This window comes from Canis lupus, chromosome 3 (assembly GCF_003254725.2).
Source record: "Canis lupus dingo isolate Sandy chromosome 3, ASM325472v2, whole genome shotgun sequence".
NCBI classification, from domain to species: domain Eukaryota; kingdom Metazoa; phylum Chordata; class Mammalia; order Carnivora; family Canidae; genus Canis; species Canis lupus.
This window is the reverse complement of record NC_064245.1, coordinates 21,403,723-21,430,110: the sequence shown is the minus strand read 5'-3', so window position 1 is coordinate 21,430,110 and position 26,388 is coordinate 21,403,723. Positions and strand designations below refer to the sequence as shown.

The 26,388-nt window shown below is 37.7% G+C and overlaps 1 long non-coding RNA gene across 1 annotated transcript in view; it reads right to left on the bottom strand.

Moving 5' to 3' along the window:
* Positions 1-7,423: 7,423 nt before the first annotated feature.
* LOC112653617 (uncharacterized) overlaps positions 7,424-26,388 on the bottom strand; it is a 93,548-nt gene continuing 74,583 nt past the window's right edge. The window contains exons 9-11 of the long non-coding RNA XR_007409733.1: positions 25,273-25,444; positions 12,827-12,988; positions 7,424-9,882 (exon numbers count right to left, since the gene is read on the bottom strand). This is a non-coding gene — a long non-coding RNA (uncharacterized LOC112653617). The remainder of the gene's footprint in view (positions 9,883-12,826; positions 12,989-25,272; positions 25,445-26,388) is intronic.

Here is a 26,388-nt window from a genome sequence, read left to right as displayed (position 1 = left end):
GGAACTGCAGGGCAGAGGGAAAACATCCAGAACATGGCTATGGGATAGAAAAGACTGGGTGGTTGCCAAGAAACCAGCACAATTCCTAGCAGCCAACTTTAGTGAGGAGGTCAAGGTGACTGAAGAGAGGAAGTAAGGGACAAGGTGTTTAAAGAAGAAGGAACAAGGACAAACATTTTTAGGCATATCCTGCTTCTTTGACCTTTCTGCAGCCTCCCAGCACTATCTACTGCCCAGCTGTAATCCTGGTCAAACCCATTCATTCTCTGATTGGCCGTGGCATGTGACACCATTTTGGAACTCACCCTAACAGCCTATTTATTAGAGCATCAAGGTCCTCTTCACAGCCAGGCAGTGTTTTTCAACTGAATCTCTCACTTCTAAATAAGTATTTGAGCTGGTTATTTGGTGCATATAGCTGTAATCCTGATTGGAGTAAAATGATCTAACTTAATTTATTCTTATACAGTTAACTTAAATAATAATATTTATATAATTCTTAAATAATTATATTTATATAATTCTTAAATAATTCTTATGTAATAAAAAATTTTGTATGACTCTTAAACAATTTATGTATGATTATGCAAATCATAATAGAAAATATCCAAGTAAAGACTTTTGTATGCAAAGAAATAAAAAAATACCTCAAGTAAATAAACCCTAGTTTCCAAATATCTATCAGCTTGTAACTCTAAACGTCATCCAGTTTTTCTTTGACAAAAATCAGGGATGGGAACTTTGAATGTTTAGTGAAGACCTCACAAAACATTCTAATTGGCAGACCATGTCTCTTCACAGATACTCATCATTGATCATCTTCTGAGAAGCAAGTTGGACAATATTTTTGAGTTCTTAGTAGTAATTTTTTTAGTGGCAACATAACTCACAGAGATATTATGACTGCTGGACAGAGCAAGCTGATAGAAAATTAAGGATTGACAATTTTCTTTCAACTGTCATTATAATATTTATGGATGATTTAAGTATACTGGCACTCAATGAGGCATTATCTAGAAAGCACTCTTCTGTGGGAGCCTATGTGTTCAGAACAAAATAGTTGGGGTTTTGAGTTCTTAAACCTCTTAAAGTTCTTTTCTGTTACCCAGGAGAGTAAGTAGCAAGTTCATTTGTTCAGATGAATGGGTAACAGATTTTGAACAGAGAACTCTGTTGGATCAGTGGAACTTCTGTCACAGTCTTATCTCCAGGATGAGCAAAGGGCTTGGATGAATGCGCAGCACTGATACACCACGCCAGGATCCCTTTCCACTAAGCTAAGAAGGGGACATTTTTCTTTTCCTTCCAATTTTATATTTTCATAAAAAATAGATGTTAGTAATAATTTCTAGAAGTTGGATGATATTCTTAATTTAAAACTTATGATCTAATTTTAAAATCTGAAAAGTTGTTTCTTCTCCAGTAAAATTCACTGTTGTTTGGCTTGGCTTCTGCACCCATGCTGCAGTGAGCAACCAGAGGCCTCAAATTAGAAGAATGATTTCTTAACACTTGGTTGGGCTCCTGCTAGCTTCTAGCCCACAAAAACACTTCAGTGTGTTATAGAAACTGTTGGAAGTTTCTGCTTTTAAAATTGGTCACCTATGGAAAGAAGTTAAGATCAGAAGATTGGAAATGATAGCCACAGTTTTTCCTTCAACTGTATTATGCACCGTGAAAAAAAAAGGAATAGTAATCAACTCTTCATTAGCAATTATTTCCACCTTTGCCACATTCCTCTTTCCCTTCTCCTTCTTGTAAAAATTCAAGCACAATTTTCATTACTTATGTAGTGCCTCTTAAGTAAAACAATAAACCCTCGTTGTATAGCCCGAGTTAAAATGATCTGAACGTTCTTCATTAACATTTTACCAAAGTGTTACTCTTAAACTTGGGAATGATCAGGAGATTCTAGACTCATTTGAATGTGAGCTAGAGCTAGACAACTGAACTCCAATGAAAAATATTAGTCATATACCAACTACTAAGTTTTAACATGGATATATTTTTTCTTTTTCAATTTTTATTGTAAAAATATACATAAAATTTACCACCTTAACTATTTTAAGTATACAGTTCCACTGTATTAAATACATTTATGCTGCTGTGCAACGGTCAACACCATCCATCTCTACGGCTCTTTTCCTCTTTTTATAAAACGGAAACTTTGCCCATTAAATAATAATTTTTCATTATCCCTTCCCCCTGGACCTTTGTAACTACCATTCTACTTTCTGTCTTTATGATTTTGACTTTTGACTACTCTCACTACTTCATATAAGTGGAATCATACAGTATTTGTCTTTTTATGACTGGCTTATTTCACTTAGCTATAATGTCCTTAAGTTCACTTAGCCATAAATGTCCTTAAGTTTCATCCATATCATAGCATATTACAGAATTTCTTTTTTTTATTTTAAATATGAGTATAGCTGATGACCAGTTACATTAGTTTCAGGTGTACTACATAGTGATTTGACAAGTTTATATTTATGCTATACTCACCACAAGTGTGGCTACCATCACCATACAACACTATTACACTATTATTGACTATATTCCCAATGCTAAATTCCTATGACTTACTCATTCCATGACTAGTAGCCTGTATCTTCTACTCTCCTTCACTCATTTTGTCCATGTCCTTGCTCCCCTTCCATCTGGCAATCATCGGTCTGTTCTCTGTATTTATGGGTCTTTTTTTGTTCTTTGTTTTATTCATTTGGTTTTTAGATTCCGTGTATAAGTGAAATCATATGGTATTTATCTTTCCTTCTCTAACTTATTTCACTTAGCCACGTTGATCCACTTTTATTCTTTTCTTTCCAATGGACATAGTAAGAAAAGCCAAGAGAGGAACAAAACCACATTTAGCAGGAAAATGTCACAACTCTAATAGCAATGATGAACAGAAATATTAATAATTAGTGATGGTGAATATTGGCTTTTAAGCATTAAGCCCTTGTGTTAAGGCTAATTGCAAGCAAAAATGTATAGACTGCTCCCTCAGTTAGGTTCATTGACACAGATAAGATGTGCAATGCTTTTCTGGTGCTGGAATTTTCTCATCCATTTTAAAGTCCATTTTAATAGGGACTTTAATGCTATTAATTATTTTCTAAATTCTTATTTGGAAACTTTTAAACATTTTCCCATTTTACTGGATATTGTTTTGCAAACTTGATCCATGAAGACTTCTGCAGCAAAGAACTATATCCAGACTCTAACTTTTATGTAAGACATATGCCTCTATTGGTCCTCCCCCATGCTTTTACAAATTTGTAAATCACAGAATTAAAAGTGACTTCAAATGGTTCATGTCTAGACTGTAGGTGGAAGTGACTTGCAGAGACAGAACAGTAAGCCAGGACCAGGAAGGATAGGACTAAAAATAAATGTCAGACACTATACAAAGAGCATGACCAGGCATTGAGTGAAAAGACAGGTTTTCATAGTCAGGTAGCAGTGTGGAATCAGGGTAACAACAAAGATGAGGCAAGACAGTGAGAAGCTAGACAGGGTTTAGCTGCTTCTATTATTCTGTGACCATTGTTTAAGTCAGTTGTATTTCATAATTGACTGTATGCCATTTGAGATCAAGGACTTTGCTTATCTAGATTTGTAGACTTAGGACATGCTTTATATTACTGTATAAAATAGGAACAAAGTAAATATTGAATGAATGTGGCAAAGGCCAACTACAGGTGTGGGCTCTTCACACAAGTCTAAAAATAAACCAATATCCTAAATAAGTACACATTTTATTATAAAAGATTTTCTAAAGGGTAGATTTCACAATATCTAAATCTCAACACTAAAGAGTTTCTACCTTTTTACTTTATTAGCCTACCAAATTTCAGAAATGCAGAGCTGAAAATGGAGATTACCCTTTCCCAGTAGTTTTCATCCTTTGGAGAGTAAGAGTGGGTTCCTCCTAGCTACACAAATCTCAATGTAGTCATAATGAAAACTTGCATAGGACTCTAACTTCTGGAAAGCAGGAACTGTATTGTATAATAAGCTTGGCACACTAAGCTTTTGCTGATGCTGCTACTTTGAATCTTCAGAAGCTTTCTGGTTTATTTGAAGAGAAGCTGTTAATCTTGGCAGTCTCTCTTTGATGCCAGTTTGCAGAGCTAAAAGCCTACTTTTAAGCTTAGGACTACTGGAAATGACACCAAAAAAGACCAGGCAAGTTGTCTCCATATTTTTTGACCTGTCTTGGCATTTCTTATAGTTCCATGTTTTACTGGAATGCTATATTATTCCCATGGTAGATAGTGCCAAACATGAACAAGCAGGAAGATAGGGCTGGAAAGGGTGGCTTCAGTTCCTTCTCAGAAGTTAACACACCAGTGATGTCAGTGGATTATTTTCAAAGGTTTGTGAAAACAAACATGACTTTATATGAGGCAAATATGAGAAAAATGGAGAAGTAGTCTGGATACTGATATAAATGACATTCAATTTGTCATGCAAATATTTACACTATTAAAAAAGCTATGTGGTTTCAAACCTGAACTCAGTGCATAATAGATAGTGCTTATAAAACAAATTTCACAGTCTTTTCAAATGAATGGGGTTTTTAAAAAATATAAGTTCAGTAATTTTTATGTTGGTAAGAAGGCATTTTTGTTTTTATTTTAAATTCCTTTTTCCCAAAAGTTTTAAATTCAAATAAGATTGAGGAGTATTTACCTAGAGGAATTTTAATATAGACCATTAGGTGACACTGAATGGATGATAACAGGATTACAGTTACATAAGAAATTTTCCATATTTTTTATAAATGTGCATTAAAGTATATAATGGTAAAAGGACATGTTACAGGGATTTATTATAAAATACTTCAGAAAAAATGGAGGGAGAAAAGATAAAACAAGTGAGGCAAAATTATGAAAACTGTTGAATGTTTGATAATTTTATGAGAATGTGATTTATTTTTTTCTCTGTATATTTGTTTTTTCATATTTTTACTTATGAAGTGAAGGTCATATTGACATCCATAAAAATTGAATGGTTTATACCAAGTCTGGTATGTGGTACAAAGTGACTATTTCATCTGTGTGCAGAAATTGAACCAACGGTTGATCCAAATTGGTATCAACAATTCACAAGGGGATCCCTGGGTGGCTCAGCAGTTTATTGCCTGCCTTTGGCCCAGGCGTGGTCCTGGGGTCCCGGGATTGAGTCCCACATCAGGCTCCCTGCATGGAGCCTGCTTCTCTCTCTGCCTCTCTCTCTCTCTCTCTCTCTCTCTCTCTCTGTGTCTCTCATGAATAAATAAATAAAATCTTTTTAAAAAATAAAAAAAGTAAACACTTCACAATACTGGTTCCATAAAATCAACTATTGCTTAAAAATATTTTCCACTGTTAACTTAGTAAATATACACATTATTTTTTTCCTCCTCATTCATTTTTTAAAACCACACTTTTTCTTTAACCAAAATACTTAATTACCTTCTAATTTACTGAGATATTAAAACTGATGGCAAATCTTGGGCTAATAATTGTGTGTGAAAAATTTTGAAATGTGTGTAAATAAAGAAGAGTTCTAATTAGGTTAGGTCTTCAAAATCAGAATCAGAATGTGGCTTCATTCTGTAATGTCATGGACTCCTATAACAGAAAAGATGTCCAAATGAAATATGAATGCAAAAACATTCTAAAACACAAATACATTTCAAACAATCCACTCGTTAATCTTCCTATAATAACAGATATAGTTTTTAACTCCTGATAAAAATATTTTCTAGCACACCCAATTTAGATCTTTTCTGTAAGAACAAGAGAAAGTGTACAAATAAATAATAAAATAAATGTTCTGGCCAGCTAAATTTGATATATGGTAATCAAATATTCCATAACCATTGTCTAATTTCCAGGCTGGTTTTCCTCCTATGGTTGTGTCCTTGTGCACTTTCATGCACCTGCTGTCCTAACCTTGTCAGGGAAGGAAAATCTCCTCTCTGGAGGTGATCTCTGTCCCCCTCAGTGGATTAGGTTGACTGTGTGGTTACAGTCCATTGGCTTTGATCCTGAGATGCAAATGTTCTCCTCCTGCTCCGCATAGTCCCTCTCTGTCTTGGAATCTGATCCTTTGTCAGCAGCAAACGTTCACTGTGGGCTTGTCACAATGATTTAGGAAAGGCATATTTTACCAAAATAAGAAGCCCAGTGGTGTAGCTGGAAGTGATCAAAAGCCATCAGCAAGCTCACAGATTGCTTTTCATGCGAGATTGGCCTTTGGGTCTTTTGGAGGAAGAAACCTCTACATCTACATGATGAAAGCCAATGCTTGGTCACAAAACTATGATTCCCAACAGAAAGGAAAAATGTTTATCCAAGTAGAAGGGCACATAGATGTGAATAAATGAATGAATGACTCAGATCCTTATAGATCCTCCCATTGAACATTTCATTTGTGTTTTTTTTTCCCCCTTGGTCATTCATTCATTTCCTCATTTATTCTTTCATTCTCTCTGATAGGCATTGTGCTATATGCTGGGAATAAAACAAAATGCAAGAGAGATATGTTTCTGCCCCCATAGAATTTACATTATAGTGGTAGATGTTGACAAGCCATCAGGCATTGAGTAAAAGAGAGATACAAAGAGTAATAGCTCATTCGCTCTTCACTGTCATCTGATCTATTTAGAACTGGAGCAAAACTGAAGGCAATATATTTTCCAAGTGATTCGGGGGCAACTTCGGCCTTTGCACTCCTATATGAGAAGACTTGATTAGTGGAGAAATGGCTTCAAGGAGATCAGCCTTGTGATTGGAAACCAAAGAGATGACCTGGTCATTCTCAGTATAGGTGGTCTAGTGCCAGTATCAAAGCATAGAAAAAGTTATGAAGAGACACACAGAGTGGTCAGATAAGGTCATTTTATTATCACTAAAAGTAGAAAAAGTTAAGATACCTATCTAAGAATTGGTTGGTTGATTGGTATTCTTTCTGAAACTGTATCCCTCAACTGCTCCCAGGTACCTTCTTACTCCCCATCCCGGGAGTGCTCCCTCTACCTTCTTATTCCACTTGAAGTTCTGCTAACATGCCTTTTTGGAAATCAGTGTCACAATACAAGATGCTGTTATCATTTATCAATTATTAGTTCTGCGTGTGTTCTCACCATCTGCTTTATTTTATTCTACAGTGAAATCACCATTTCTAAGAGAGGAAGAATCTTTTGGGCTTAATGGTATCTTTGCTGCTCCTCTCATAATTCTTTGATTATCAATGTCTATTATAAAAATTCCCATCTTATCATTCCCTAGCAGCAAAAAAATATTGTTAATTGATCAGAAGACCTGACCAATGCATAGTAGTTGATAGGCAAAGGGCGGATATTTGGGAACAGGGAGGTAGGGAGGAAGAAGGGAGGGGAGCAAGAAATGGAGTGAAACAAAGAACTTAAGTTATATAGGTCCTAGAATGTTCACTTTATTTTTGCCATTTTCAAATCTGTCATCTTAAAGAAAGAAACCTATGAAATACATAGAATAAAACATGTGATATCTGTAACTTGTGAGAAAGTTGATTATTTTGGGTGAGGGAAATGAGGAAGAAGTTAGAAAAACACTTGATTGGAAACATATAGTTATTGATCTGGTTTGGCTCCTAGTTTTCTGTGTGGTCATGAGATAATCACTTAACATGTTTGGTCTATAGGACCTCATTTATAGAATAAGGATGATCAGTTCTGGGGGAAAAATTTAAGCAAAAATTATAAATAGAGAAGTAAAAAGTTTTGAAGAGTTGGATGAGAGAATTTGATTGCTTATTATGTCCATTAGTTAAGATTTATTCATTTATTTTTCAGATAGTTTACTCTTGTTTATCAAAATAAACTTTAATAGCTCTAATGAATTGGGGAGAGAATACTGAAGGCATCACTTTAGTGGGGAGGTGGGAGGATTTTAGAGTCTGACACCAGTCTTCTGGATAAATGATCTCTAACTTGCTCAGATGTGGGCATAAGAAGCTTTGCCAGCCATTGGCAGGTCGGCTGTATGAAAGCTTTCTGTGATTCTTTCCCTTAATACTGACCCCATGGTTCTGTCGCAGTGAGGTTAACACTTTGGAATCCTACTTACTGCCCCAAAGCAAAGAAAACTTTCTGTTGCCACTTGTTTGGTTCATTTCCTAAATGAGAGAAGAAAACCAATGTGCTGCAGGAAATGTGTTATTTTTGTCTGAACTCAGTTTTTATTCATTCAGAGATGAAGAGGGGATAATCCAGCCACATCTCCCTTGCCCTACCCACATTTACATAGAAGTAAGCTTTGTCTGTCAAATTTGTTTTGTTGAAAAGCCCTGAAGGCCAAGAGCAACACATTACCACAGATTCCTGTCTTGCTAGAGATATGTGGGCTAACCTGAAAGAGGACCAGAACTTCAGAATCTATTTGAATGGGTCATGTACTGAAGGTCCAACCATTGCAGTTAAGGCTCATGTTTTCAATGGATTGTAGATCAGATTCTTCAAACTGCAAAGCAACATCTGCTGCTCCAGTCCTAACTATATGCCAATTACTGTGAAAGAGATTTCTGCTTGGGCCAGATGCAGCTCCTATGATTAAACTCATCTGTGCATTTCTTATATGCAGCCCATTGTCTACAGAGGGCTCTTAGCCAGCTCTAAAGGGTGAATGGAGCTCAATGCAACACTCTGCTATAATGATGCCATTTGTCAGCTTGCTAAATCTTGTAAAAGAATACAATTAAGTTTTCTAAAAATTCCAGCTTTCTCCCCTCCCCATCACAACCAATCTTGGAGGTAGTCATCCCATCAATTATTTTATACTTCAGCCGGGTGTTGTTGTTGTTTTTAATCATCTCTCCAGTTTAGAACTACTAGCAATTGTTCCTCAAAGGAGGGATCCTCAAGAAGATGCCAGAGGACTAAACAAAGATAATTCACAGTGTGCTGAGAAGCTTAGGGCAGCTTCTTGTAAGTAATGAGAAAATCTTTTGAGAACAGAAAATGCAATTATAGTCATTCTTAAAACAGATAGGCTTTACAATAAAGTTGGCACAGTGAAGTACATGAGAGAACCATAGATAAGTTTGTTTTGATTTGGGAAGACTTGTAGTTTCATGTCATGTGGCTCTTACTTGGGGTTTCTATGCTGTTTTGGTTTTCATCTAACCCTTCAATAAGAATTTACGTGTCTCCTGTGCATTAAGCATTATGGAAATAAAAATTAAAGAAGTCACTATTTTCAAGAAGTTTACAATATTATTTATACCAAAAAAACTTATACAACAAATTATGAAAAAAACTATTATTGAAAAAATATGTAGGGTCCTGTTGTGGTAACAGAGAAGCGAGAATGCCATTGATAAAAGTCATTCGCTAACAGTGACCTCCTGTTTTGGTACAAAAAAAAAAAAAAAAACTATAAAAGCTTTCCAAAGTGGCTCAATTGTGTACAATCTTCCCCCATACTGTGAAAATCAGGCCTAACCTATAGACTGTAAATGTGTGATGGAATAGACTGGAAATTTACCCCAGATTTGATCAGTGATGAGGATGTCTGAAAATTGCTTTGGATCATAGAAGAACCCTTATAAAGCATGCTCAGATGAAAACCCATCTGAAGTATTTTCAGAATTGACCAGATAATATTTGTAGAGAACTTATAAACATTTCATTGATGAATATGTTGACAAACGCACACAATCAAGCCTGCATCCCTCAAGGAGGAAAGGGGCTTGTGTTCAGGAGTGGAGGAAGACAATTCTAACAAACAGGAGGTTGTACTTTTGTGTAATTGGGAGGGTGGGGCAGAAAGAAGGCTTTGCAGCATTGACATCCAGTAGTCCTCAGCATTCCTGCTTTTGGAGAACCACATTGTTCACTGGGTTCTGACACTAGAAGGAAAATGGACAAAAGGGAAGGAGTTAGCTGAATGCTACAGCAATCACCAGTTCAATTTTCCATCTGAGTCAGATTCTGAGAGCAACACCATGAGAGAATTTTCTCCCCTTCCCAGTCCTAAAGGGTTTATATTTGGGCCATAGCCAGCAGTGGAGAATAGGGCAGATTGTGTTATTTATAGAGAATAGTTGCTGGTTTATTTTCCAAACAACTGACTAAGATCCTGTGGAAAACAACATTAAAACAACATTTGTAAACCAGCTTGCAAATAGGAAACTCCATGTACAACAGGATATTCTGGCCGTTTGGTTTTAATCATCTCTGACTAAATGTTTCAGGAAGTAGCTTTAGCTAAAATTATATCTATTTGATATATATACCTGCCTTATTCCTCTTGGAGATATATAGGAATGCATGACATAGGAACAAAGGTAGAGTTTGCACTCTTCTCAAGCAGGTAAAAAAAAGTTTTTCTTTTTACCCCTATTCTGAAATAAAATTATAAATCACCTAGGATACATCAGGTCAGGGGAAAAAAAGTGGATTAAGTGCACATCATAATAAACTGACCTCCCAACCATAAGCCCTAATGTTTGGAAGGGCTTCAAAGTGCCCCCTGTAGCCTTTGACCAAAGCCTGGCAGCTCTGAAGAGGAGCTCAGTAATAGGGACAAAGACTGCCAGCTGCACATGTGCCAAAGCCAGCCAAAGTGAGCTGGCAGGAAGGGCAGCCAGCAAACCGACATTGCCAAGACATACAGGCCAGGGTGACGGGAGGCAGAGGACGGTTTCCAAGGGAGCAGAATTGTTTTTAATTACTTGCTGTAGTGTTATTCTCAGCCTTGTTCTTTGTGATTGTATGTGGGTTGTTTCAATCCTACATCCATCATTCCCTCTGACAAGGTTATTGAGCCAGAGAATGTGAAGTGACTTATTTTCAAACAGGGTGGGGACAGACATGAGAGTGAGACAACCATATCAGGCTGGGCTGGAAAGCCCACATCTCTCCAAATGATGCATCCCAACAGAGACAAGGTTTTTGCTGCACTAAATTCGAGCAACTGGTAATGAAGTGTGTCTAAGAAGTAATTTAAGAAGCCAATGCCAACCTTTCCATTTATTCTAGTTAATTTCTTTATTCCTCATTCTCTACCTGTTTCCAAATCCTCATGCATTATTTCTCGGAATAGGGCAATCTTTATAACCAACTGGATAGAATAGCAAATCTTAGTGATAATAGCTACTCTTTATTAATCTGCTGCTGCTACACTGCAGGTTCTACACAGGTGTTCAATCATTATAACCACCATAGATATTATCAATCCCTGCTTTACAGATTAGCATCTATAGGAGATTAGAGTTTCAAAGAAATACCACAGGTCAACAGGCAAAGATACACCAGAAACAAATGCTTCGATGGTAGAGTGCAGCAGGCTGTGACAGTACATAAGAGGGTCATCTAGCTTAAACCCCCGGGGGTTGGGGGGAAGGTGAGGAAATGGCTGGGGGATGTCATTGGAGGAAGTTCTACTTACAATGAACAATGAAATAATGAAGAATGTAGAATATGTAAGAATAATGGAGAATAAGTAAGAATTAGCCAGGTAATGAGAGTGGGAAGAGTTTTTAGGAGAAGGGGACCACTTATGCGACAGGCTTGAAACAAAAAAGGTCACACCAGCTTAAAGCGGTTAGAACACAGAGCATCAAAGCTAAGACAGAAAATGAGAAGTTTTCCTAATCCATGCAGAAAAGTTTAAATTCCTTCTTAGATGAAATACTCAAATGATTTAAAGATTTGCAATTTAGAAACTAGATTGCAAAGAGGAGAAATGGAAGTCAGAATGCCCCCACATAAGGGGCAATTCCAATTATCTAGGCACCGGTAATTCTGTAGTGGTGATGCTCTGAAGAAGGAAGGATCTTGAAGAAGAATCCGTGGGCATGGTGATTAGATGTGGCTGGTGGAATGGGGAAAGGCAATGGTTAAATATGCTAACTACACTATGGTCTTGAAAAATTGTGTGGACAAAAATGTTATTCGCTAAAAGAGAAACTACAGGAGAAGGAAGAAGAGAGAGAGAGTGTGTGTGTGTGTGTGTGTGTGTGTGTGTGTGTGTGTACACTGTAGTGTTGATGAAGGATGGTTAGGCAATGAATTCTGATTGGGAACACATTAATAGAGAGAGGCATAGTAGTTTGTGTACACCTTGCGTGTGAGGCCCATCAAATCTGGAACTACGCATTCTAAAGCTATTGTCTTTATCTCTGCAAAGTTCCAGGCAGAGGAAAGGATGGTAGGACCTTCAGCACTCTGGCTCTTGGCAAAGGTAGAGGACCCCTATCCTCCTTGTCTGCTTGCCCATCATCTCCAATGCCCAGACTTGTCTAGAAACCTAAGCTGTTCTCCTTGCTTTGTCTCTACTGAGGCTAAGGAGATATTGACCACCTTTGCAACAAGCTCTGTTCCTGGACTTGCTGATCTAAGTCAAGAGGGTGGATGAGTTTATCAAAGGAATGTACCTAGAAGTAAGAAGTCCCAGAAAAAAAGAAAAAAGACTCTTTCTCCTTTAACTGTAGTTTCAGTCTTCTTAGTTCTTAGCAGAACACTAACCTGGTTCTAGATTATCTAGTAATTCTCTAGGGTACTAAATCTACTGTCAGAAAATTTCTCTTCTACCTTATAGCCATGGTCAGTTTATTCTCTTTGTAAATTAAAAACCAGCCCAGTTTGAAGCTAAAATTCTTATCTGGGGACATAGAGCAAAGAAAACTATGATGTAGATGTTTAGCTATTCAAAGCCTAAGGAGCTTGAACAGAATTTGAGTATTCTCAGGCCTCTGCGCTATTATTAATAGAATTCTTCAACATAACTCCATACTTCCAATAACATCTTGATGCTTGTTTGCATCATTTCTCCATGCCCACTGCAACTACCTTGGCTCTTGCTCCTTGGTGTCTCATTTCTGCAGTATCCTCCTAATTGGTTTCCACGGTCCTTCATTTACCTTGTTGACCCCTTCTGGATAATTTTCCAAAATGCTTCTTTTCACAACACTCTCCCCCTTTTCCTCTAGTTTCTGCATAGGACTTGCCGTCCTGTAAGAACCAATCAGAATTTCTTAGCTTATCATTTAAGTCTCCCCAGTATCTGAAACACATGATTGTTCCATTAAACCACCACCGTTTCCTCCACGTGCATGCAACATCATTTCTACCTTTTTGCTTTTCTGTTGTTCTCTACAACTAGATATTTTCTCTGGACATCAGTCCAAATATTGCATTTTCTTAAAACCCAAATTGAGCACTTTTCCCATTTTTAAAATCAAATAAACAACCCTTTTTAACTAGCCACTACTTTTTTCCCTTTTTTAAATATCTGCAGTACATATACTATGTAAATGCAGAAACCTGAAGGGATCCCAAAAATCATTTGGACCAAATGTCTCATCAAATATGTAAGCAGATCTCTCCTGAATTAAATTGACTTTACCAGTCTACTCTATGCAATGCTACACCTTATCTTACACTTTGATTGCTTAGGTTTGCAGGGTCTGTCCCTGTATTAAAGTGAAAATTTCTCAACCCTGCCTACCACATTTTTGGTATCCTCCTCAATGCCCAGTACCCTATTTAACTGAATTCAAACTGAATCAAGTTGCATTTTAAAATTCACTTAGGCTCATCTATTCAAGAAAACTAATGCTATATTATTTGAGGATTTAATTATCCACTTTTTAATTTTGTTTTCCAAATTTGGATTTTCACGGGTCTTATTTTTTCCAAGTGGACACAACTGGTCAAAATAGATTGAGAATATATCCATTATATTAGGCAGAGTCCCTTGGCTGCTAAAACTCTGCTGAAGTATTCCCAGCTCAGAGAGGGAAAAACGCACAGGTTATCACTTGGTTTACAGGCTTCTGAACATGAAGCAGATGCCTATGGATCTTTAGAATTGGATGTTTAGCCACTGTGAAGCTTCACAGCATGGGAGCACCTTACTCCTCTCCTGAGACAGCTTATATGTGATAGAAACAGGCATCAAGAATTCCTTGTTGCCTAGAGGGTTAAGAATAGAATGTAGTTCTTTCAGCATTAATGACAAAAGTGAAATCAAAACATAAGCAAAATAATGTGAGGTGTTTTATATAATTTCTCATGCATATTAGCTGAGTATCTGTATGCCTTTTTGTTTTTCAAGTCTTAATAACTCAGTACAACTAGTATTTACTTTTTTTCCAATATTAGGATAAAACTTTTTGAAATCTCATTCCATCCACATTACCTATAATTGGTGTGATAGTAAAAAAATGTATACCATCTCCAAGTTCCAGAGGTTGCATTATAATTTATTTGTTACTGATTTATTGTATTCTTTGAGTGTTTTTAATCAAAATTTATTTATATAGGAGACATTTCAAACGAAGTCATTTATCTCTTTTGGTATATAGAGTCATAGCCAACCACAACAGTAAATGTCAGTTTCTCAACCAACAACTCACACATGCTTGATACAAATGTTATAAATAAGTACATAAAGTTTTAGCATGCTTAATAAAAGCTTAATAGTTTGCTGACATGCTTATTTCTAGTTTCTTGGTGTAGTTCATTTCTAAAATATCTGGACTTGTGGAAATGATCCTCTTTAAACATTGCTAAGTTTTCACATCCACTGCACATAACTTGTCTGAGCTATTAAAGAAAAAAAAAATCCCATAAATCACGATGACATGAAGGGAGACAAATCAGCTCTATGCAACAGGAAAACAATTTGTCCTTCCCACCAAAATATCCTAAACAAGCAGCTAAAGAAACAGTTCTAGAGAAGAAAATACTGTTTAAAAGTTTTTGTCTTTGAAATAATGTTGCTTAAAATAATTTCCACATAAATTATACTCAGCATGCATGAAGATTGTGCAAAGATTCTGTTCTTTGTATTGTGGTTGAGATTTATAGACCTTAAAAGCCTTGAAGCTATTGGGCATTCATACTGAACTCAGTTGGAATAACATGGCAGGTTGTAGGTCACAGTAAAAGTGGGTAAACCTCTACATATCCGGTCTTCACTCTACAATGGAGCACAGGGTTTGGACCCAAATGAACAGCCTCACTAGTCCAATAGATTTAAAACCACCTGAGCTGATCAAACCAGGGAAATGATCCTTCTTTGTACAAAGATACAGCATAGAATCGGAGGCACTAAGGTTCAGCAACCCAAGGGTACTGATCAAGCAAAGAAAATGGGATCACACCTCCACAACACCTGCTTCCAGCATGAAGCTTGTAGCCTAGACTAAGAGAAAAATAGAGTAGATGCTGTGTCTCAGAAGATAGGGAAAAGAGGAGCCACAAAGAGAAGTTTATCTCGGTTGCTTTTGTAAACTTAACATTTTATTCAGGATTTGAAATATACTCAAAACCCACAAGAAAATTCCATTGAGTAGGTAAAGTCTTTCAAAAAACTTAATTTTATCTCCAAAATGCATGCCAAAGTAGTTTTTTGTTTTTTGTTTTTTTTTGTTTTGTTTTGTTTTGTTTTTTTTGTTTGAGGGGAAGTGGTTTTAGGGCTTTATGCCTATCATGTATAATACTTCATTGAAGACAATGTTATTTTGATTAAGTGGGGAAAAATAAAATAAAAGAAAAAGAGGCATAGGCAAATTAGGTATATGTATTTAGTAGCTGTATCAGTTTGTTAGGGCTGTGATAAATACAATAGACTGTGTGACTTAAGCAACAGATGACTTTGTCATGGTTCTGGAGGCTAGAAGTCCAATAAGGTATGAGCAGGTTTGGTTTCTTTTGAGGGCTCTCTCCTTGGCTTGTAGATGACCATCTTCTCTCTGTCTTCACACATGCTCTGTCCTCTATCTGTATATTGTCTGTGTCCAAATTTCCTCTTCTTATAAACACAAAAGTCATATTGGATTAGAGCCCACCCATATGGCTCATTTTACCTTAATTACTTCTTCAAAGGCCCCGTTGTCACATTTTCAGGTACTGGTGGTTAGGCATCAAAATTCATCCCATAATAGTAGCTTTAGATAAAAATTTAAGTAGAGACTTGAAATAGCCTCATATAGATAAAATGAGTCAAATTTATATATATATATATTTAAGATTTTACTTATTTATTCATGACAGACAGAGAGAGAGAGAGAAAGAAAGAGAGAGAGAGAGAGAGGCAGAGACACAGGCAGGGGGAGAAGCAGATCCACGCAGGGAGCCTGACCTGGGACTCCATCCCGGGTCTCCAGGATCATACCCCAAGCTGAAGTGGCGCCAAACTGCTGGGCCACCAGGGCTGCCGAGTCAAATATATTTTTGTCTACTGCCTCACAATAATCAAGGCAAATGTGGAGGTTGAGAGCTTGAGTTATCCAGCAGTATCAACACCCTCACATTTTGTTTCTCTGTATGCTAGTACATCCTTTGCAGCCTCATTTATGGCTATTACATTCATTTTTGTGTTCTACAGGTTCCTATGCTTCTTGGTAGTAAAACTACATAAATGCTATTAGGTGACTAGATTCCTGATTTTTCAATCTGTGGAATTCAACCCATGAGTAGGCCATTAAATAATTTAGTGAGTGATAATCATTATTTCAACCAAAAAGACTAAAAATTTTACAGTGTGTAAAAAAAAAAATGAATGTTGAGGTGATGTCACGGAATATAATCAAGTAAGAATGTCCGTAAAAGCAATAAAAACGAAGGTGAAATAGAATCAACTTTTTCAGAACTTGGAAAGTTAAACAAAGACTTTCAGCAAACTGAGGAGCTGGCTGGATCTTTGCAAAAACACGTCGTTTTGTAGCATTTTACCTTGCCCTAATTCTGTCTCCTGCAGTAGACTTGCAGAACAACAGCCACAATCATGAATCCAGCAGACTGGCTGCCACTGGAGGGGGTCCAACAAGGAGGGAGCTTTTTCATACTACATCCCCAGAGAATTGTCATTATTTGGAATGACAAATCCAAATTCTTGAAGAATCCACTCATAAGACTGGATTTTTATTTACCTGATTAGAGCTTGACCAGTGGAAACAGCTTTTACCCTAGGCACTTATTAAAAACAATCAGAGGCAACTGTTGAACATCACAGATGCCCGATGCAGTAAACAACAACTGAGGCAAATAACTGGCTAAAGCTTAAAAGGAAAATCTAAGAAATTATGTCCATTGGAAACTTTGCCAAGTTCTGATAAAATTCTAGGAATCTAGAAGGCCAAATGCATACAGTGGACTATGCTTGTGTCCAGGGCTGGGCACATCCTCAGGAAAGACCTGAGAGGGCCCTAAGCTCTCACCTTCAGGTGAAATTGGATCTCTGCACAATCAGGAAATTTCTTGTCCTAAGACACACAGGCCCCCTCCAAAAACCAATAAGTTGTATACTTTAAAATAGTAAATTTTAGCATATATGAATTACATCTCAGCTTTAAAATATATTGGTTATATACCTGAAATTAAGTAAAAATTAGAGTAGACAGCATTGACATAATGTTCATTGGAAGAAATCAGATACTCTGTTCACGTGAAATTCAAAAATAGACAAAAAATAGTTTATTGATGAAATTCTAGATAGTGGTTACCTCTTTGGGGAGTGTTTTGTGTAAGGGAACATGAGGGTACTTCTTGGGGCCTAGAAAAGTCCTATATCATAATTGAGGCTGTGGCAACATGAAGGTATTATATACCTCCATGTATAAATTCACCAAGTTGCACACTTAGGATATGTGTGCTTCACTCTAGGAGTTCTACCTCCATAAAAATGAAAAACAAAAATAAGGAGAGTAGCTATTTTTATGTCAACATTTTGCTTTAGTTGTACACTAATGTATACTAAAATCCAGTATACTGGATCATGATGTAAAACCCATTTATTTCTGTGGGCATAATCAAAGTGTTTGAAAATTCTGAACTAGAATCCTAGAATTCTGTGGAAAATCTGACTTGCTTTGAGATAGGACCAATCTGACTTATCAGGCACATTTCTGAGAATACAGTGAAAATAAAGTACAAGTTGTGGCAAGTGTTCTAACTAAATAATCAACAACACAGTGATTGATTCCAGCCTCATTATCAACACTCTGGCCCTAGCTTTCATTGTACTTTCTTCATGAACCTTCCTTCACATCAAAGCCAAAAATGACCTCTGGCTCTTCTAAAGCTTATGCTTTTTATTGGTGTCTCCATTCTAGTATATATAAACATCTGACCTTGACTTAGCATAGTGTTCTTGTACTATTTTCCTTTTCTAACTGTAAAATCCTAGATTCCAGTAATTATATTATTCTTTTCTTTTTTCTCCACAACACTCAGCGTAAGTGGTTTGTACCATACATTGCATAGAAGAATAATCATATTAAGAAATTAATAAATCAATTAACATAAGCTTTGAAATATATGCCTCACTAAAATTAACAATATAGAGAATAACAAAAGTTGACGAGGATGCAGAGAAAGGGGAGACCTCTCACACTTTTGGCGGGAATGCAAACTGGTACAGCTACTCTGGGAAGCAGGATGGAGATTCCTCAGAATGCTAAAAATAGAAGTATCCTACAGCCCAGCGATTGTATTACCCAGTATTTACCCAAAGGATAAAAAACACTGATCTGAAGATACACATGCACTCTGATGTTTATCGCGGCAATATCAGCAATAACCAAGTTATGGAAAGAGCCCAAATGTCCATCAACTGATGAACGGATAAAGAAGAGGTGGAATTTATATACAATGGAATATTACTCAGCTGTAAAAATGAATGAAATGTTGCCATATGTGGATGGAGCTAGAGTGTATTATGCTAAGCAAAATAAGTCAGAGAGAGACAAATACCATATGATTTTACTCATGTGGTATTAAAAAAAAAAAATAACAACAGATGAACATAGGAGAAAGAAAAAACAAGAAAAGAGGGAGGCAAACCATAAAAGAGACTCTTAACTGTGGAGAACAAACTGAGGGTTGCTGGAGAGGAGGTGGACAGGAGTTGGGGTAAATGGGTGATGGCTCTTCAGGATGACGCTTGTTGTGACGAGCCCTGGGTGGTATATGTAAGCGATGAATCACTAAATTCTACCCCTGAAACTAATATAACACTATATGCTAACTAGAATTTAAATAAAAACTTGAAACATTAAACAAATGAAATATATGCCTAAAAGATCAAAAAAGATATTATGAGTAAAAAGCTAATATTTACGTACAAATAAAAGCTCATCAAACAATGTAGAAGTAATGGTGTGTGCATAAATATATGTATCCAGATATATTTGTATTACACAGTCTATTGAGTATGTATTTGGAAATTTAAAACAATCATTCATTAGTAGGTCAATGTGATTACTGTTTCGGATCTCAAAAGTTCCCTTTTTTATTCTGTGCCTTACATACAGGCTGCTGAACCAAGTTCATAGTTCACAGTGTCAGGGAAAGCTGGGGAAAACCAATAAGAAATGAAAGATTTTACCCTAGAATTATAGCAAAGGATTTTGACTCTTCAGCAAACAAGGCAATCATTTGTCATCACTTGGCTTGGAGGCACTCAGGAAATTTTGGAGATAGAGCTGAGCCATAGTCCTGAATCAAACTATTTTTCCCTGCGTATCTTCAAAAAATGATAAAAACAAAATTTGTTTCTCTAATTGAATCTTATTCTTTATGTGATATTTTTGACGAAGATGGAAATCACAGAAGCCAGATAGGAATCAAATATGTATTTCTTCAGGCCTGTGCCTTTCACAGGCAGCTCCTGGGCTGGCAGTTTAAACTGTATGTGCTCTCTCCCGTTGGTTACTGCTGCTATTCTTTGCTGATTGACTGTCGTTGACTGACCAGTGGGTGGTGAACAGCAGGAGAGAAAGACCACACAGCCTTAACAGCAATGAGGAAGCACTTTAGACATTTTTCAAGGCCTCAAGTTGTCTGGTGTTTATTTTCCTTCAAAGGCACACATGTAATGAATGGCTCAATCTTAGCTCTAAAAAGAGCAATTGCTTTTGAAAAGCAGAGTTCTTACAAAAATATACACCTCGTTAAAATCCAGGTATGACTAAATCCTCATTTTATTATAATCTTCTCCATGCCTCAATTTCAGCATCTTAAATAAGGCATGTGAATCTTAAGTCTTTTAATTTAAACATCTTAAATTAAGGTGTGTGAACCTACCCCTTAGCTGAATTCTTTACCACTAATTTTGAGTAAATAATAATAAAACAGCTTCCCCCAACTTCAGGATCTCTCCGTATCATGAAATTTGTAATTTAGAAAAGATAAGATCTGACATTCATAGATAATTATCTTTAGTCCGCATGACACCCAATCATCAGCTTGTTTTGTTTTAAGAGGGCAAAATAAAAGCAGTTTTCCTTAACTTTAACATTTGCATATTGAGTCAGGCTTAGGCATTAGCTTCAAATTCCCTTTTGTTAGTGTTAAGAAAGCTTCAGCAACCTAGATTTCAGATCAATGACCTAAGGATAGAAAGTTGCAAATAATCACTAATTGTCATGTCTGAGAAATTTATTTTTACCCTTCTTGCAAACAAATACATTTGTTATTGTTTCATGGATTCTGGTAGAAAACATAGGCCCCTGCTTCAGAGACAAAGGATTTTATTACAGCACAGCAAGCCACGTGAGCATCAGCGTGATGGTGATGTGTGCGTTCCATTTGTTCTGACTCCTATGGGGGTGGAGCAGAGAGCCGGGTGGAAGATCTGCACACAGTGGGTTTGCGTGCACTTAGAGAAAAGAAGGAAGCATCATGCCCAGGAGTGGTCAAGGGGGAATCCTGAATGTTCAAAATAGATCCATATAACCCCAACTCTTTTTCTACTGATGATTACCCAGAAGTCAAACAAACAAACAAAAAAAGATGAACATGTTTCTGAGGACAGTGGCCTTCAGGGACCAAACTACTTCACTAAGGTGTCTAGACTGGGAGGGATGAGGGAGAGAGTGTCAAATATTTTTAAACTGATTTCTAAGGAAGACTTTCCAGATGCTCAGCAATAAGAGATTTGTTAAGATGGTAGGGAATGTGGAATGTCCATCAAATACCTTAATAATTAACCCATTTTGGACCAAGCCCATCTGGACCACTTTTTTTGTGACAAAACTATTTTTGAACTCTAAATAGACTGAAAAGCTGAAAACATAACACAGTTGAATTTCAAGCCCTATAGTGCTGTGGCCAGAGTTGGCTGGTTAGATGGGAAACTGAAGTTTCAACAATGGTAAAATAGCAATAGCCCATGAGGGGGTCAAGTTGATGTATTGAATTTGTCAGGAGTAGACAGGGTCAATGTCCCCAGCAGCGCGTCTTCCTTCTCTGCAATACGAATAGTTCGACCTTGGCAGGAATCATAAATCTAACAAACCGCGGTAGCTTCTGCATCTGAAACATAAAATCATTTACTGTGTATCTAGTCTCTGATGTGTCTCTGTTACCACATCTGGTGTGATAATGAATTCAGGTGGTGATGGCAGTGACCTGGGTGATGTAGGGCTTACCTTCTAGATTCTATTTGGTCTCATCAGGGAATGGGCCATTGCAATTGAGCTAAAGAAGAGTTTCTTTAATCTGCCACTGTGAGATCTTCTGAGTGGCAGCCAGATGACTAGATCACTAACAACAGTCCAGGTGTCAATAAAATGTAGCAAGGTTCATCAAGGAGAGGGCTGATCAGGGCTGGGAGTACTGACTTGAGAGCATCTGCTTTTGGTTTGTGTATCTAACCTGGAGGCTGAGCAGTGGCAATGGCCCAATGGAAAGCATCAGGCGTCAACTTAGCTAAACTATCATTGAACCAGGCCCTGATATCTAAGGGAATCTCTGTGACTCTAGGGACCCATTATTCCTGCTGCTTTACTTCAGGCAGTAGAGTGAGCGATAATTTTCTCTTTGAGGAGAAAGTTTCCTTTTCATGTAAAACTGAGATGACATCAAGGCCAGGCTAGCTGCACTAATAAACATGCTATTTCCATATAACTGGTGAAGCATATCAGGTCCTATCTACCTTGTTAGTCATCAAGTTCAAGTTTACTCACCCAGAAATAAGAATGTCAAACTGGAAAGTCACAAGGTCTACATGAGTAGGGTATTCAGTTCCATCAAGAGCATAGTAGCAGCAGGCCAACAGCTGTTACTTCAAAAGGGGTGTACTTGGTGGCTTGTCAGGCAGATGGCACTGTTTTGCTGGAAAATGACCTCTCTGACTATTCCTACAGCCTTTGCATCTTTAAAATTATGATGTCCCTTTCCCCTTCTGGGATTTTTTTATTGGTTCTGTGGGATCATCCTGGAAAAGACAGTACGTGCAACAGACCCTGAGCGAGAAAATTCCCTCCAGCACTCATGGGGTGGGGACACGCAGGCATCTAACACACCATTCCACTATACATTCAGGTGTGGGAGCCACAGAAGAGTACACTGAGTCATCCCAGTGGGCCCCACACATGATGTCGCACTAACTCCTTTCAGTTAATGTAAGCCCCATCAAAACCCTAACAGTTGAATTTGAGCACCCTTTTCCCCTAAGGGAACACAGACCAACAGGATAACAGGTGTATGGGTTAGAGCCCATAGCATCAGCTTCAGGGAGACCACACTTTCTTCCAGCAGGGAATGCATGATGGGTGGGATGGCAGAGGAGACGGTCTCACAGAAGATAGTGCAGGGAGGTCGGGGACAGAGACTTTTTTTTTTCTCCTTTGGATCCCTTATTTCAGAGTGGAATGCAAACACAGCATTGCTTTCTTCTCTGTACACTTGCCAGCATCCAAGCACCTAGGACTCTTTCTGCCCCCACCCATGTCACTGTGGCTCCAACCTCACAGCCCTCCGTGCCTCTGGTCATCCTCTACCCAGGGTTCTGTCTTTGTTGGCAGCCAAGTTGGGCTGTAGCAGGTTCACACACGGCTGCCTCTGCTTTCTAAGAAATGGTTTTTCATTTACTTTGTTTCAAGCAGCAGCTCATGTGCAGATCAGTTAAACAAACATCCTGTATTTTTGGTCCAACTAAAGATCTTTGTCAAATAACGAGGTCATTTTTGCTGATCTTCTTGCTGTAGAGGTTACTCAGCTCTGCGACCATGAGCCACCTTGCCTTTCAGGTGGCACAGTGAGGCTTACTCTCTCACTGTCATGGTAACAACCTTTCCTCCTCTTGTCTGGAGGATAGAGAGTTACAACCAAGGCGTCTTTCGGGAAGATGGCTTCAACATTACTTCTTACCACCTGCCTCATTAATAGGTAGGGCAAGGAAAGGTCCTTACTCTGTCTAGCACCCTCTATTCTCGCTTAGGCAAGAGTACTCCCTGTCAGATTTCATGGAGTCCTTTATATCCTTGAACCTGAACCTTGGGGTTTTGTCCTCCTTCTCTCAGAAAGCCACCTGTCTCTCAGTATCCTATCCTTGTCACCAAAATTATTGAGTCTGAGATTTTTTTTTTTCTTTATAAACTAATAAGCTAACCTGTTACTGTTTTAAGGATATGAGGATACTGGCGGAAGATACAAGACTCCTGGATCAGAGACGATTACTCACAGCCCAGCAAGTGGCATAAGTATCAACATGTCGTCTTTGGTTCCCCTTGACCCCAGGTTCCATGGAGCGATACAAAAGGCCCACATGAATGCTGCCTGTACAAGTCAGCTTGCACTGCCCTGAGGAATACTTGTGGAACCTCGTGTTTGAGGGCAAGCAGCAAGCAAGCCTGCTCTTTGTCCTGAGGGAGACTTTGCTCCTCCCTTCCCCCAGGGTTATTCACTGCAAACTCAACTTTGTAAAATAGCCCGGGTAAGCAAGCTCAGTATCATGTGTTCTAGATACACTCAGGAAGGATATTCAGAGCCCATGGTGAGTGCCTCTCCCAAAATTGACATTATACATTGATTATATGCTGGATATTCTGCTAAGTCCTTTCCTACCTTATTGCATTTAATCTGCATGACAATTTTGAGTCAGGTACCATTAATATCATCCTCATTTAATGGATGAGAAAACTGACATTCATAGAGTCTAACAGGCTGAATTTGTATAATTGTAAGGGCAGAAACTAATATTGAAAACCAAGTCTGACACCAAAGCCCATTCTCTTATCCACTGTGACAAATGTCTCTCAAGCAGTAGATGTGAGCTATTGTAGTGTTCTTCAGAGTATTTTAATAGATGTAGACTTTTCAGGGTTGGACACTTCCATAAAGACACTAATAACTAAGAGGTTTAAATGCACACATTAGGAGAGCAGAACACATTTCTGATGAAAATACCTTGATAGTGATTGCCTTCCCCGTGTGGATATAGGGATGTTCATATGACATCTTGAAAAGTAAACATTTGCCTTGGTTTCCACCAGACTGTCCTAGTTTATACCTGTTGTTCCAACGTGTTCGTTAATAGTGCTCCCACAGAATATCAAAATAATTAATTCTCATGATTCTTAACCTGAGGGTAGTTTTCTTCAGAAAACATAGGGCAAACCACTAATTGGAAATGTTATGTATCAAAGGAGCATTTTCAAACTTTATATGTAAGAGCAGTCTTTTCAAATCAATTTGAGAATTTATCTACTACACCCAGTAGCAGCTTGATTGACATTTTCTAATGTGCATCATTGCTCTTCTGATCATTCCTACTTTGTTTTCCAGTTTTCTGATGACTCAGAAACTCCCCATCTATATCTAACAGATAAACTCTGGTCAATGTATACAGAAGACAGATACATTAGGAAGAAATAAAGGCCAGTTTCTACCTTGGAAATTTAGTTCTACATTCTAAAGTAATATTTAATACATATTTTAACTAACCAGGGCTATGTGCATGCCATTAGAAGCTCTAAACAAGAAAAATACTAAACTAAACAGGAAAAAAACTCTAAACTTTAAATCAATTTCCACCTACACATGCATTACCTAGCAACATGCCTACGTATATCTGAAATATTACTGTGAAACATTCAGAGTGATAAGAGCATGAGTTACAGTTGAGCTTTTAGTTGAAATACACACATATAGGTGAACATCGAGGTGAGATGAAAATCTTAAGGTGAATGAAAAAGAATTAAATTTTTGATAATTTCATTATTGGTAAAATTGCATCAGTTTGTAAAAGTGACAAGAATGATAATGCAGGTAGCAATAAAAACAGCAGGCACTACTTCCAGGAGTTTTCACCCTAATTGGAGAGAGAAGAGACTCTTAAGGAAAGTTATGCAGGTTTCTCCTATCCAAAGTAGAGCATTCCTAGGTAATCTTTCATGAGCCCAAATGGCATAACATAAAGAAGCAATTACTATTAATTTGCATGGAAAAATTTCAAACATTTCCAGATGCAAAAAAAAAAATAACCCGTTAGGCTTTTCTGATACCTTAAGACATATTTTGCTGATGGACACTCAAACCAATGTAAAACACAGATGCTCACACAGTTCAAAGCTACAGCCACTTGATGCGGAAATGCTGAATGTAGTTCCCAGGGAAGGAGTTTGAGGGGGTCACTTTTACTGCTCGTGTTGCATACTGCCTCTATAACAGAGCTCGCTGCAAAACAAAGGCCAAATGTCATTTTCACTTTTAACCTTTTTTTTCATAAAGCGGAAATCCTCTTTGGATTTCTTCCAGTTAGTGAAAACCGGTACTAACATAGGTCTTTCATAAAAATGAAGTGGCATATTGTAAACTTCAGAAAAACGGGGTGTACTACTGTAATCACGTGGTTGTTTCCTCCCAGGGCAATCTATAGATTGCTACTTGGCCTTTACACAGCATTCTCTTTGGTATGGAGAAACCAGTATGGAAATGGCCCCGAGTGAGAAAGGAGCTTGAAAGTGAAAGTTGCTTTGGGTCTGGACATCTGTAACAGAGAGAGTGAATGTATGCACAGCCTGTGGGAAGAGACATGTGGTTTAAGAGGTGTTAAAACCCATTTACTTTTAGTGAATTAGGCCACCTGCTGCACAGCAATATCCTGAGGGAATAGAGGACAGCTCAGTTTAGATGAGAGAAGGAGTCAAGACCAAAACATGGTAGTTATTTGGATAAGATTTTCAATCTATTGAGTTAGATGCCTCGGGAAGGAGCCCTTGATATTAAAGAGGTTCCAGCATGAGGATCTGGAGTTCCTGAGATTGTAGAAGAAGTATGGAAAGGGAATAAAAACAGGGGTGTGGGGACTTATGCATGAGGAGTGCGGTTTTTCTGCTCAGTGTCGTGATTTCATCCTGGAAAGAGCATCTGGCCCCAGTCATTTTTTACCGACATAATATGCCTTATATTTGCCATGTTGTAGGGATAATCATTCAGAATGCCAACCCTTGTGCATCCCATTAGGCTTGCTCTGAGGGGTGGCCCTTCTGAGGGATGAAAATTGTGCAACTTTAGGGAATACCTAAATACTATAATTAAAGTAGCAAATATGCAAGTAGGTAAACTCACAGTTAGAAGTAAGCCAGAAATTCTAAAGTATTTGGCCTAATTCCATTTAG